A 6,655-nucleotide genomic window follows, 5' to 3' on the forward strand; every position below is an offset into this window, starting at 1 on the left:
AAAAAAATGGGAAATAAAGCAATACAAGGACTGCTAAGCTGTAATATTTGACATTCTTGGATTCAGATACACCAAGCTAATGATATAGTAATAGAAATCTGTCAGCAACTCTTCACAATTAGCAGTTATAAAAGATGATAATAAATAGCTGTCCCCCCCCCCGGGACAGCTCAGGTATCTACTTTGTCCTCATTGAGTGAGACGAGGACATTCTAATAACCCGTCAGCTGCTCTCTGGAGGGCCCTTGTTGTCACAGTAACAAGAATGACGCCATTTATTAAGGAGTCCTCCGGAGTGATAACGGGAGCAGGTGCGACCTGGATTTTACCCGCAGTACTCTAGAATGAAATGACACATACACAGCAAATGCCAAGAAACGCGTCAGAACTACAAAAAGGTCCAATAAATAGCTCCAAACTAAACTTTCTACTGGTTGCCAAAGAGAAAAGAAATATAGCAATTACACTTTTCCACATGTGTCAAGGACTTGTGCACAAGCGATCGATTCGAGTTTGATGCAGATCTGACCCGACTTCTTGTGTCTCCTAAATTCTCATTACTTTCCATTACTCCATATCCCCCTCCTATTGTGTGCTACTTTCCCCATCTATTAGAATGTAAGCTCTTCGGGGCAGGGTCCTCTCCTCCTCCTGTGTCACTGTCTGTATCTGGCTGTTATTTGTAACCCCTATTTAATGTACAGCGCTGTGTAACATGTTGTTTATTAATATTAATAATCTATGCAGGTGGTTCTGTGGCCAAACCGCCCTTAGAAGCTGCATGGAAAAAACTAATTTATTTCATTTAAACTATATTCATTCAAGGCAGGTGGGAAGAAGTTACTTTTCAGTAACTACCCCAAAACAGCCGGGTGGTTAGTGAAAAGTTCTGGGTGAACTGCCCAGCTAAAAGAGGCTGAGGAGATCACTGCACACTGTAAAATCGGAAGTCTGATCACGTTTCTGTAAGCCAATAAAACCGATTTGTCAATGCCTATAAATAATTCTTTTGTCTGTTGGATTGTTCAGGGATCTCTGTGCACCATGCAGAGTCCTTTATGGGTCAGCTGGACCTTATTAGCTCTGGACACCAAGCTGCCGTTTGCTGAGCAGGAGATGAGCCACATTTAGCGGCATAGGGTGCAGCATGAGCTTGGCGTGTCTGGATTGTTTGTTATATAGTAAATAATTGATTTAGTGACCCCTGAACCCGGGAAGGTCCTCCGCGCATTCAATATTGATCCCTCTCACCATTCTCCACCCTCCTCACTATGTCGGCCAGCCGCTGGCATTGTTCACACTACAAGGTGACTATTAGCCGCTTACCTAGTTTTTTATTAATGAGGATTTTGACCTTATTAGGGTTCACATTTGCATATACATAAGCTCTAGAAGCAGTGCTCAACCCAGAATTTTGTTTAAGCTGGGTGGGAAGAAATTGTAGGCGGGTGGGAGCCCCTGTATTGTGACCCAACTCATCAGTAATTACCCAAAAACAGCCGGTGGCTGCTTAAATGTTCTGGGTGGTGAGCCCAGCCAAAAGGACCTGGGGAGAACACTGAGAAGGAAATGCAGCCATTGCTTTAATGTTTATATTTGATAATGTAGGGTAAGATCTGTGACCCTGTTGGGGAAATTTCCCTCTCATTGTATTGTGCAAATATTGACATCCTTTACAGCAGGGCTTGGAGAAGGTGAGCAGCACTGAGAGCCAACCAGGGCTCGGCTCCAGGCCGCATGCTGGCGTGAGAGCCAACCAGGGCTCGTCTACAGCGTCCATATTGAAAAGTTGGGTCACAATACTGGGGCTGCCACCCAGCTACAGCTTCTTCCCACCCAAATTTCTGGGGAGAACACAGATTATTTTCCATAGATAAAACTCACACAACCTTTCCCTCCCCACCCTCCTCCTTCCTGGCTCACCTTATAGCTGAGGTCATATACACATAGTTGGAGCAATCTCCCTAACACCCCAGGTGCAGCTTTGGTTCAGCTGGTCAGGTGACCCATGCAGCAGCGCACCGTGCACACTCGCAGCCTGGAGCTGCAGCTATCCAAAGACCTGCTGACGAGTGCAATTATACAGCAAGATAAGTAGAAGGTAAATACATGAAATCTGTGAGCCAGGAATGTGAAAAATCCTCAACTGAAAACTCAGGACAACGTAATGGGCTTAGATAAAGCTGAAGACATGGAAACGGATAAACATAACGTTTCCATATTGTTTAGTCATGAGATCCTAAAGCCGAGGCCTGCAATGTCCTCCCCGCATATACAGACTGGTTCATGACAGCTTCTGATTGGACAATCACCTAACAAGCCTGGGAATGGAGATCGGTTAGATCCATGGGCTAATTTTATTATTTAACCTACTAATGATTTCCTCACTCATAACCTCATCGCACGCACGGCTCGAAGACTTTTCTAGAGCTGCCCCAACTCTCTGGAATGGTCTTCCCCATCCTATTCGGCTTGCTCCTACTTTCTGCTCCTTAGAGCCCTCAAAACCCAACGCTTCCCCCTCACCTACCCGTCTTCTTCTGTCTCCTAAACCCTCACTACTTCCCACCATTCCATATCCCTCCTATTGTGTGATACTTCCCCCACCTCCTAGATTGTAAGCTCTTCAGGGCAGTGTCCTCTCATCCTGTGTCACTGTCTGTATCTGTCTGTCATTTGCAGCCCCTATTTAATGTACAGCGCTGCATAATATGTTGGCGCTATATAAACACTGTGTAAAGATATTAATTCTTGCATTTGCCCTCCTTCAGACTCCATCACTTTGTAGTTACAAATGCAATCCAAGCAGCACCAATGCAGCTTATTCACCGACACTGCCCGGAGCACAACTGGAGATGTGGGCTTTCCCAACCGTTTCCTGTTATGGTGAATGTGGAGGGTAAATCGCATTATCAGTCTGGTCCAGCCCAACCGTATGAAGCTATTTAAAGAGTAACTCTAGAGAAAAGTTTTTTAATTTTTGATGGACAAAGATGAGAACCTCTGCTGGGTTTTTACTGCTGGCCAAAGGGAGAATTAGAAATATTGCACCTCAAGCTTCCCCTCTGGGGGGCTATAAACCAATCAAGGCATGGAATCCCTGAAAATCTTATAAACAATAGGTGATTTAAATTGATTTTGGATTAGGTATTGAATAAATAATAATAGGAAATATTATTTTGTTGAGCTATAGGAATCCTGGGACAGAAGCAGCAAATTGCTCATTTACTTTGACCCGAGTTGACCTCTTGCTTCAATACCCAGTACTTCCAGGTATGGGAGAGCATGTGACAAAACTGGGCCAATCACCAGCGATGTGACTTCAGCAATACATTACATGGGGAAGAGGAGAGGCAAATAGGCTGCTGGGGCATTAAAGTGAACCTGTTGGGGGAATTAATGCTGGTATGCCGAGTTCCTAATTCTTTCTGGGTCACCAAGTCAGCAATGGCAGCCACCGGGTTCCTTTTAAAGTAAGTCTGTGCATGTGGACGGAAAAGCAACAGATTCTCTTTAATGAAAGCCTCGACAGACTTGGACACTTTACCCTCTGTACATTTCATAGAGATTTCCTTTCATTTCCTGCTGCAGATTTAGGACAGGAAGTGAAGGGATATCTGCCTAACAAGCAATGCAGAACCGAAACTAAAAGGAGAGGGGATGTAACCCTTCCCCGCTCTATACAAAAACTAAATAGGTTTGGCTGGAGCAGTGCTTCCATCCTTTTTACCCCTTGAAATAACTTTCAGGTCTTCAGCGAACCCCTTCTATAATTATTATACTCACAGCTCCCAATATATTAGTGTGGTGTCAGTGGGAAGAGTTCCTCTTACATTGCCGGCCATTAGGAAGTTACCCCTACAGATCCCCTCTGTCCTGAGAGGTACAAACTGCTCATTGCTCAAGGAACCCCCAGCAACCTCTGGAGGAACCCTGGGCCTTGCACAACATTTGTACCCAACCAGCAGAGTACATTGAGCAATTGCCCCCCCCAGAAGATCGAGGGGCTAACACTTGGTAGCAGCGATCATTCACGCCTTGACAGTTTGATGCACAGGTGAGACAAACATGCAAATCGAGCTTTAACTGGGCACCAGGTATTTGGGTCCCCTTAGGGTTCCACTACATAGAAATACCCTAATGGCAACCCAAATACACTAAATTGTGTGCAATGCGCTGCATTCACATGCAATTCACATAAATAAATGCAGTGCATTGTAAGGTGCAGGGCAAGGCATTCACACCTATAGTGGTAACAAACTCTAAGGCTGGATTCACACATTTACACATTTAAGGAAGCTTTATGCAGTGTGTGAAAGCAGCTCATTCACCTGTGAATGGAAACAGATGCATTACTTCTGGGCAACATAGTTCCCATGCGCACATACATGCACTGGCAGCGAAATGCTGCTGCATGACATGACTATGGACTTTGTTCAGCGCTTTGCAATATGATGGAGCTATATAAATACTGTGTAATAATAATAAAAATAATAATGAGTGTATACTGAGCGAATGCATGGCGGTGCAACATGGAAAGTAGGGAGAGAAAACGAAAACCTCTTTCTGCTGGCTGTTGCCGTCTGCGTAACATCGGGAAGATTTTCTTTCACTTCCTGCCCTGGAGATACAACAGGAAATGAAAGTAAATCTTTCCTTTTACAGTCACTGCGCCCCCATTGAAAGATTTACCCCGTCTTTATTTCTGAGCAACTTTTTGCATTTTACTTTGACAGTAAAGCTGCGGGTGAATCTTTCTGAGGGGACACAGCCCGCAATAAACCTGTTAGGGTACTACTGAAAACAAAAACATGCGTTGCATTGGAAGCGCAGGACGTGAACCCAGGCCTGGGGTTACATCTACACGAGTATGCGGGCAGAAGCTCGCCAGCGCATTCTGTAGATTCCAGGCTGCATTCACCCAGCGTTTCATGCACCATGCTCGTTTGGCTCTATGCGTTGACGCATGTTACATTATCCTATTCACCCGTCAATAAGTCCCTGCATTTTGTGCTGTGCAGAACCTCTGTTTTTTTTTTTGCACTGCACATGTGCGCTGGGTGCCGGAATAAAAACCAAGGCACACTTGCAGCACATCGCATTGCATGACACAGTGTGAACAAAGGACACAAACACCACAATCTAATTCTGATACATCGCGCATTGCAATAGTTCAGCATGCAGAGCATCGCATTTTTAGTGTTCATGCACATTCTGAGCACCCTGCGTATCTGGAATCTTGGTGCCCTTGCAAGGAAGCACCAAATCCTCATAAGTGAACCTTAAACTGTAAACAGCCCTCCAGCTGAGCGTGCAGAACAAGTTTTGTGTCCCCTGATGCCTCCCCTCCCCCCATCAGGGGGGGGGGGGGGGGGGGGGGGGCTAATATATGGGGGGTCCCTAGTCAATGGTGACCAGATTGGGGGGTGTCCCTGAAATAGGATGGGGGGCAAGAAATGGGGCCCGTATAATGGGGAGGTGGAGGAAAACAGGGCAGGTTTTTGGGGGCTTTATAAATTGCCCAAAGAAGGGTGGTATATAGGGAAGGTTGTGCCCCCAGATATTAGGCGGGTAATGGGCTGTGACTTTCTGGGGGGATAAGTGTCGGTTTTGGGGGTAGAAGTCCTGTGGAGGACAGGGGTAAGTTTCTGGTACTGGGGGCAGTATTACTGTTGGTGGGGGAAGGACTCTGTATCGGGGGTATGAATAGGGGGCAAAGTCTCAGTCCTGGGGGTAGAGGTTCTGTGTGGGGGATGGGGGGTAGTAGTCCCAGTTCTGTGGAGAGTAGGGGTAATAGTCCCAATTCTGGGGGTAATAATCCGGGGGTAGAAGTCCTGTGGGGCCCCGGGCAGTGTGGCTCCTCGTCCTCCTCAGTAGCGGCCTCGGTGTGGGGCTCCGGCGGCCTCCTCTCCTCAGGCCATGGCGAGCGGCCTGTCCTCCGTGTGTCCCCGGCCTCTCCCGCTCTCAGTGGCCGCCTGTCGGTGCGGTGTCAGTGCAGGCCGCGGTGCTTAGCTCTCCTCCCCCTTCTCCTCCGGCACAGGAAGAGCAGCCGGGCCGCTTCCTCCGGGGGGGCCTATAGAGCCGGGGAGGGCAGGAAGAGGAATGGCGGCCCCACACAGCCACTTCCTGTGCACGGGTAACCAGGGAGAGACACTGACAACACTGACTGGGCCGGGGAACCGCAATCCTCCACATTGTGTGTGAGACCCCGGGGGGATTTCTGAACCCTATTACCCCCCTGAGGGGACAACTGCCCCCTCACAGACTCACTGAGAAGATAACTGCCCCTTATAGCCCTCCAGGAGACAACTGCCCCCCAAATACCCCCCTGAGGAGACAACTGCCCCCTTACAGACGCACTGAGAAGATAACTGCCTCTCATAACCCCCTCCAGGAGACAACTGCCCCCCAATATCCTAGTTATTTCCCCCTAATACCCTACTTAAGAGACAACTGCCCCTCATAGACTCACTGAGAAGATAACCGCCCCTCATAGCCCTCACGGGAGACAACTGCCCCCCAAAATACCCTACTGAAGAGACAACTGCCCCCCATAGTCCCCCCAGGAGACAACTGTCCCCCAAATACCCCCCTGAAGTGACAACTGCCCCCTCATAGATTCACTGAGAAGATAATTACCTCTCATAGCTCCCCC

The sequence above is a fragment of the Pyxicephalus adspersus genome, chromosome 5 (genome assembly GCF_032062135.1).
Source record: "Pyxicephalus adspersus chromosome 5, UCB_Pads_2.0, whole genome shotgun sequence".
In the NCBI taxonomy this organism is placed as follows: Eukaryota; Metazoa; Chordata; class Amphibia; order Anura; family Pyxicephalidae; genus Pyxicephalus; species Pyxicephalus adspersus.